Source organism: Piliocolobus tephrosceles, chromosome 18 (genome assembly GCF_002776525.5).
Source record: "Piliocolobus tephrosceles isolate RC106 chromosome 18, ASM277652v3, whole genome shotgun sequence".
NCBI lineage: Eukaryota > Metazoa > Chordata > Mammalia > Primates > Cercopithecidae > Piliocolobus > Piliocolobus tephrosceles.
The window spans coordinates 56,679,474-56,688,183 of record NC_045451.1 but is presented as its reverse complement, the minus strand read 5'-3'; positions in this window follow the sequence as shown (position 1 = coordinate 56,688,183).

Here is an 8,710-nt window from a genome sequence, read left to right as displayed (position 1 = left end):
CGCGCCGCCCGCCCGGCAGCTCGCACACTCCGCGCCACCGCCGCCGCTGCCGCCGCCGCCGCAGCCGCGTTATTAGAGCTCCACCGCGGATCTCGGGGCTCTTCTGCTCGCTTTTTTTCCTCTTCAGAAATTAAAGCAGAGGAGCATCTGAAAGTGGAAAGGTCCCCCTTCTGGTAGGATGGATGTAAAAGGAGGCAATAATTTGTTCTTGAGGGGGCAAAAAGAAAAAAAAAAACCAGAAAAGAAAAGGAGGGGGGAAATTGATTGCTTGGCTTTTGCATTGTCGGACTTTAAAAAAGTGAGACTGCTGTTGTTGCCCGGACTCGGGAAATCTTTCTTAGGGCAATCGCAGACCTGCCAAGTCTCTCTTACTTGGAATCTTTATAAAGGCAAGTTATTTGGACTGTTTTTTTTTTTTTTTTTCTTTTCTCGTTTAGAGAAAGTCAGTGGTGCTGAAGAATGTCATAATGTGATTCAAAAGAGACAGCTTTCAGTTCAGTCCTTTAAATAACATTCTCAAACTGACATAGATCTTTGTCCGGAAACTAAAGCTTTCTCTTTTTTTTTTTTTTTTTTTTTAGGCAAGAGGTAAGGAAATAATGCACTTAAGAATGTGTATACAAGAAAAATAGTTTCTAAAATAAATTGAAATGTTTGCAGGTCGGTGGGAATTTTTGTTCTCGCAGTTTTGTTTTATAACTTTTCACCTGCTCCCATCGCAAAACAAGAAACCATCACCTGTTTCCTTCTTTTACCTTAAAGGAAAGGATGTTTTAGTATTATTATTATTATTATTGTTCCTATTTATTGATTGGACACGCTTGTCAAGTTATAAATGCCTGAGAGGGCTACTAAATAGAGCTTAGATTCACAAGTCTTGATGGAAATTAAGAGATTCAGAATACGGTTAATTACACAAAACAGGCAGAATTTTGTACAAGTACTATGTTCTTAATCAGATTTTTAAAAATTCGCTGTTCTGTAAAATTAAGGTACAGCTATCTGTTAAGCCACCACGCAAAGACATCAAAGCTTTAAGGAAGTTGTATTTTTTCCAATCTAACCTTTAAACTGCCTGGACCCTCATGTGGACAGCTGCAAATACAGTGTTTTTTTTTTTTTTAATGTCTTCATTGTAATTAAATGAGTTTTCATTCCATCTGCAGCAATTCCTAAAGTGAAATAATAGTTGTAGTCAAATGTAACTTTGCATGACTGTGAAATAAAGCATACAACTTTTGTTGCAGAATCTGTGTTGGTACATTAAGGATTCTAGATTTTATACATAACTTTATACATTCATTTTCACAGAAATCATTCAGAAAGGGAAAAATGTACAAACACCACGTTTTTACAATACTTTCCTTTCATGTGGTAGCCATATGTGTGCAGAATACTATGGTGCTAGGTATGTGTGGTCCCAAGTTATGTGTGATATTATCTAAAATATTGATAGCATCTAATCCTGGTTTTATTGGAATGTGAAAAATTGCTAAGATAATACTAACGCGTACCCTAATTTGTTAAAGTTTTCTATATGGGTTTTTGTTTGTTTCTTTCTTTCTCAAAATAGTCTACTTTGCTTTAGTCTTTAAATTGTTCTTTAATTTCCCAATGTTAGTATTTCTGTTGCCTTCCTCTATTAAGAGATAAATAAAACCCTTAGCTCGGAGATTTAGATCTGGCTCAAGAGCCTGATATTTCAGTTTGGGATAGTACTGCATACCATGTTAAGGGAGAGTTAAAGCACCAGCCACCCAAAAGACAAAAATAAAAACTATTTTAACCTAAATCTGTCAAATATTGACCTATACAGATAGGTAAAATGCTTTTGAAATGTATCTTTAAATACTTTAATTCCACCTCCCCCCCCCCCCCAAGTTATCAAGGAGGGAAAAATCGTTGATTGTGTCTCTAAACATAAACCCCAACACCTACCCATGAAGCCAAAGCCATCATCTCTGAGCAGAATGCAGCAACTGTGTGAATATTTGGATGCTGTTGTTGATGATGGGGTAATAATGCATAAAGAAACGTGCAAGGAATTTTACTAAAGACAGGACAAATATTTTCTTAGGTCTCATTAAGGGGTCTCAAAGTCCAAGACAAAACATCACCTACTCCACCTTTTGGAGGGACAGATCTGGTAGGCAAAACGCCCACTGATTTCAGCATCCCTTACCACCATATCCCATGTGAATTAATCAATTATGTGGAATTGGTGAGCACTTGGCTTTCATTAAACACTGCTGAGTAGCCTCACAATTACTTTCCATGTTTCGTATATAAACAGACACCAAAAATGTAAACTGTCCAATTCACCTGATGGAGACTACGCAGATGCTAAAGAAGGAAAACTGAGATTTGTCTTTCTTTGGACGATGCGAAAAAGCATAATTAAGTACTGCAAAAAGGTAAACATGCCTAACTGATAAACATTTTTTCATGCTTAACAAAATTCATTTTGGGAATAGTAAACTACTATATATTCAGTTATTTATCTCCCAACTTCTAAATATATTGTTCTCATTCTTAAAACTGGAAACCAGCTACAATCAGAACATCATTCATTTTCATTCAACAGTTTATTGAACATCATCATCCAACAAATTGTGCTGTCCTCCAAATAACCTATTTAACGTCTCCTCAATAACCAGCAAAAACATATAAAGCTTATAAGTTTTAGGTATTATTTGCAAATAACCTGAATAGTAGTATAAAGTTTAAAATGAGACACACCCTCCATTACTGAGTTCTATTAAGAACTTAAGTATCTACATAATTAAACTTTCCATTTTGTGTTAACATATGATTGATTTAACTTCTGGCTCTTTTCATGCATTGACTCCACGGCACCTACTTTTAAGATATTTTGCACTTCTCAGAATATCTTGCATTGATGAAACAAACAATATCTGGAACTGCGAATCTTACTTGAAAAAAAGACTAACTTTTTTTCAACTGTTAATTCCAACAATAAATATATTGCTAAAGGAGGGATTAATGTTAAAGGAATCCTGTGTCCGTGAAACTTGACCTCAAAGGAATTAATTACAGAAAACACATTAGGTAGTTCAAGTAAATCTCCAATTTAAAATGTCAGTTGCAAAGCATAAATTGCCTTTGATAAGTTATAAGTAACGATGTCAAAGTTGCAATCTGGCATCTAAACCAACTACAAAGAGAATACTCTGCTCATAATTTTATATAAATATCCTTAGTACATGTCTACTTATCTGTACGACAATTTCATGTAATATTTTAAGATTTTCAAGACTGATTTTGGATTTTTTTAATATTGAAAGTTAGTTCAAATCTAGTGTAGTACCTGCCTGAGTAATATGACTGTATTACTTCACAGAAGCTTTCTTTTAAAGGAGGAGCATTTTTAACAAGACTTTTTAAAGTCCTATGAAAGGGCAGTTTCATCAAAATCCATCTGAATCTAATGTGTGTGTCTGTGTCTGTGTGTTTAAAATATAAAATATATGTATTTGTTATATATGTATATACATCCACATATATACATATTAACACATTATTGTTAGAACAACATATAAGGGACTTTTAAATTAATATTTGTGCAGAGTGTTAGTGATGCATTTGGAAAGGCAATATTTTTAGTCCACAAAAACTATGCTCAGTTCCCAGTGCCTTTAATTGTCCACCATCTAATTCTCAGTAAGTTACTAGATATCCATCCTACATACTCATAACCATACTCTACCTTTTAATCTATGAAATGGGTAGCAATGCTTGAATGCAAAAGCATTTAAGAACATCACATGGAAAAATCTACATTAAATATGTAAATATGGCAAATGTATTTTGTCATGAATAATAAATACTAGTTTCAATCTTTTTTTAGTCTTATTTACTTGACTTCTTTTCTTTCATAAAATCTGAGTCATTAAACCCCTTTTAAAAAATTCTGATATAGATTCATTGAGGACTTTTCTACTTGGTGGTAGACTGTATCCAAAAAGGTTAAGTTTTTTAAATGCACACTATACATTATTCATTTATTTTATAATACACTAATTCACTGAAATTTAAATATTTAATTTCAACATGCATAGAAACATTTAAAACTAGAGGTTTCACATTGTCACCTTTTCTTACTGAGGCTTTCATAACCACTGCAAAGGTCCTTGTTGAGCCACTGAAACAATAAAAGAGAGAAAATATCCTTTCTTCACTACAGAAATTGTGAAAAGACAAGAGGGATCTTTCAGTAGAATAATATTTGCAAGCTACTTTTAAAGGTAACTGTGAAAGGTGAAGCATCATCTTAAGAAAAGAGATTGTAGCATATTAGAAAAACCAAATAGTATTCATTTGTGAATTCTCAAGAATTAAGGATATAGGTAAGTGATCTACTAACACGAAATGAACATGTACCCTTAAAATAGACAATAAAGGAATAAAACAGTTGATAGAAATTGAATCTACCTTTTTAAGTATTGCTAATAGTATGTATTTGTAGAACTTACTGGCATATGCTAAAAATAATTACTGTCATCAGAAATACAAAATTTATAGATAATGAAATAGAGGAAATAGTTATATTTCCTAAAAAGGCAAATTATGTTTCTCTCACTTAAAAAATTTTATTATAAACAATTTTTCTTAAGTTATATGTCCCTAGATAATCATGCCTTTGGTATAAATATTTTTAAATATTTTTAAAGTTTTAGAAAGTGTACACAGTTGAATTAATTTTATACATTGAAAACAGAGCATGTAATTTGGTTTATAACCCCAAAACTTTTAAGTTTTTTACAAATGAGCACAAATGGATTTCTTTGTTACAGTTTAGTATAATTGTTAAAATACCAGAATATTTGGTTAACACTACAGTTGATAAAAATTAGAATATTGGTCATTAAAATCCACAGATAATTAAAAGAAGCCCTATGACAATAGGTAGTCATTACAGTTATTTTTTTCATCCAAAAAGGATAAAATTCAAATGTAAAAGTTAAAGACTATACATAGCAGAGAAAAAATGTAGCCATCTGTGAACACCAGCTCTTTTGAAAGATAACATTAAAGATTATTTAGATATCTCTTTACCATGATACAGTGGTAGCAGAATAAATAGGTTTATAAAATTTCTCTTCGTGTAAAATAAATGATCTATAATATGTTGTGTTGAATCTTATTTTCAAAGAAATTAAAGCCCTATAATCTGAGTTCAAATAATTTTTGAGGATTTTTTTTTCTTTAGACTTCTAGGAAAATAAAACAGTTTCTTATAAAACTGGAGTTTCAGCGAAGGGGAGACACTCATAAACTTTTTGTTTTATAGTGAAAAAGAGATGCATTGTACACTAGAGGCATGGTATAAATAACAGGATTTTAGGTGTAGAGATTTTTCTTATATATGTTTTGAAATTGTTAAGAGTTAAATTGAATACACTATTTGTTATCCTGCAGTTTGAAAATGTGTGCTCTCTATTACACAGATTAATAATTTTCAAAGAATCAGAACACACTGAATTCACTTATCTGTGGAGTGTTGCTGAACAGCATCTAACCTGTCTTTGATGATTTAGAAGGTGCTTCATAAATTTTTGGTATCTTTGAATTAATATTTATGAACATTCATTACCACTAAAATCAAGACATGCAGAGATACCAATTAATAGAGAATTCGGATGAGAGAACGCCATCTACACCAAGCCTTAACTGACTACAGATGTTTCATTCTTGTCTGCCTACAGTACCAGAATTTTCAATTTGGATAGCTTCATGCTAAATATAAATTTCCCAATTCAAAAGTATATAAATTTCTTTGCATATAAGTTTTTCTAACCTCTGTTTTTTCCTTTTATTCATGAAAGCCTGTGAGGCCCTCTTAGTCAATGATCATCATCCTAATTTCCTACTTGGTCATTTTCAGAGATGTTCATCAGGTTGATCAAAATATAGGTGAAGAAGGAAGTGGATACAGATTTGAGACAGAAAGAGAGTAATCATTCTCAGTGTCACCTTTGATGCTACATAAACACTTGTTATTTGCCCTTCAACACTGGGGCTCTTGTAGGCTCAATTTACAATAAATGGAGTCAGTATTCTTCTAAAGAAAAAATTCTAACCAAAAAGTTCCTGTCAGAGTTTCTAATCGTAGAGAACTTTGGCCCTTGTTCGTGACTAGTGCCCTCCTTTAAAAAAAATTTAAAGAATTGTTTCTTTTGAGCAGTGGGGTTCAAAACCCACAATTGTTCTTCTTGACCGATGTTGTCAACCCACTGTAAACACTAGAGACTTCGTATGTAGGCAAAATGTATCCGTTTCTATCACATTATTTTCCCTACAACACTGAAACTTTATGTGAGCAGTTTTCCCTCAGGTTATCTAGATAGTATTATCAGTTTGTGGTATTCAAATCCCTCCTCGTTATCTCCCAGGTGGACATCTTTCTGTTGCTGCTTTGCTGTTTTCATATCCTGCCTTTTCTAAGGGATCACCTTTCTATTCCTTTTAAAGAGTACTGACCTCTCCTGCTATCGTTCAAAGCAAGGAAGATGAAACTTAAAGTGTTTTCCCCTCTCTTCTTCCTCCTTTTCCTTGTTTTTTATTAAAATTGTAACATAAAAATGTCACTCTGAAGAAAAGCCTTGGGTTCATCATTCCCAGCTCCCCTTCCCTGGGAGGTGAATACGTTGCCTTTTAATCATGTTGGCCTTGCTTTTCCATAAGGCAATAAAAAAACAGTCTCAACAGAGGTTGCCAGTTATAACTTATGTATAAAAAATGGAATTAAAAACGTTTGATGAGGCAGAATCAGTTCCATAGGGACCCTCCTCCTGTATTTCCCAAGTTTTTATTTTATCCTAGCCCTCCTCTAGTCTCTCTTCTTAATTTTGTCTTACATGATCCTTTCTCCCAAACATAGCAATAGGATTTTAAAGAGGCCTCCTTTCCTAATTTTCCCATTTTTTCTTCTTTCTTACCAGCATGCCTCTGCATTTATTTTCTATTGACTCTGTACCCTGCCCGTCTTCAAATATTCATTATAATTGGAAGTTGCAATCTACCTTCTCCTCTGATGCGTCAACTGCGTATGAACTGAATTCTCAGAGATTATTTCCTTTTTCTTACTGACTAGATACATGAACTGGCTTTCAGTTCACTGTATAGTTTTCCAAATTGCCAGTCCAGAAGCACACCTCTGTCATCACCTTATCCTTTTTATTTAATGATTTTACCCGCCTTCAAATTAACTGGTTTCCCCAATCACATTTCTAAACCTCCATCTCACATTTGGATATTAAACCCAATGCTTCAAGGTTTAAAACTAGAGCATGCCTGTTGTGTGCAATGCTGCCTTCCGGGCACTCCCTAGAAACCCCGCCCTGTCTCCCTTTTGGTGAATGTATTCGCTACCTTTAATCTTTCTCCTGTTTATTACAGTACTGAGTGTTGTGTCAACTATTAATGCACACTACTACAACCTGACTGGAAATTCTGGCAGAAGCTTTTACAGGATGTAACCTGGTGGCCTCAGGGGTTCACATTTCTCACATCCTTCTCTGTTTCTTTTTCAGAAACACTTTCAATAATGCTTTTGGTGTGGACTTCATTAAAGTTTTACTTTTTCCTGAAAGCTACCCTTGAACCCCCACTTTTTTTGCTTTCTACCTTTCACTCAGCCCCCCACCCAGCCCCCCACCATCAGCCTTCATATTTCTAGAAGACCCAGACAAAGTGTGTGTATTTACTGTGGTGTGGCAGGCAGCTTGTAAGATGGCGCCCATGCCCCCTGCTCTGGTCTTCATGCTGCTGTGTCATCCCAACTCCTGAGTGTCGTCTGCACCTAGTGAATTGCTTCTGACAATTACCATATGGCAAAAATGATGGCATGCCACTCTGAGTTTAGAGTACAAAACTTCGTTTTGCTTGTGCTCTCTCAAACTCTTCCTTCCCTGTTCTTTCTCTCTTTCTGTCTCTCTCTGTCTCTCTCTCTCTGTCTCTGTCCCTCCCTCCCCTTCTCTCCATCTTCCACTCTGGCTCTTTTCACTTGCTCACCTGCCACCTGCCACATTGTGAACTGCTCTAATGCAGCAACTCTCCTAACGAGGAAATGAAAGAAACGTGACCAACAGTCAGCAAAAAACTGAGGCTCTCAATTTCACAACCTGTGAACAAATGCACATGCCAACAACTGCTAGTGAGTTAGGAAATGGCTCCTCCTCCGGCCAAGCCCTCAGATGAGACATCTTCCTCACAGCCTTGTGAGAGACCCACAGCCGTAATGCCCAGCTAAGCTGCACCTAGATTTCTGACCCTCAGAAACTATGAGATAATAAATGCTTGTTATTTTATGTCACTTAGTTGGGTGGTGATTTGTTACACACCATTAGCTAACGAATACACATGATATTATATATGTGGTTTACCTACCACACTCTTTCATTAGTCAGTATAAGTAGCAACAGGGTTTTAATGAAGTAGTGAGCTCTACTTTGCCAGGACCTAGCATAATGCCTGAACCATAATATGTGCTAAAAATATATTTATTGAATAAATGACCTAATGAGGACTTATCCTTTATTTAAAACTTCATTAATCACCACTTACAATAAGTTGGTGTATCAGTTGGGTTTCTTGCTAACTAAGTTGGGCTAACTTAAGCAAGAAAGCAGTACAGTGAAAGGAGAACAGGTAGCTTCCAGAATTGAGGAAGGCTGAAGAAGGAAATTCA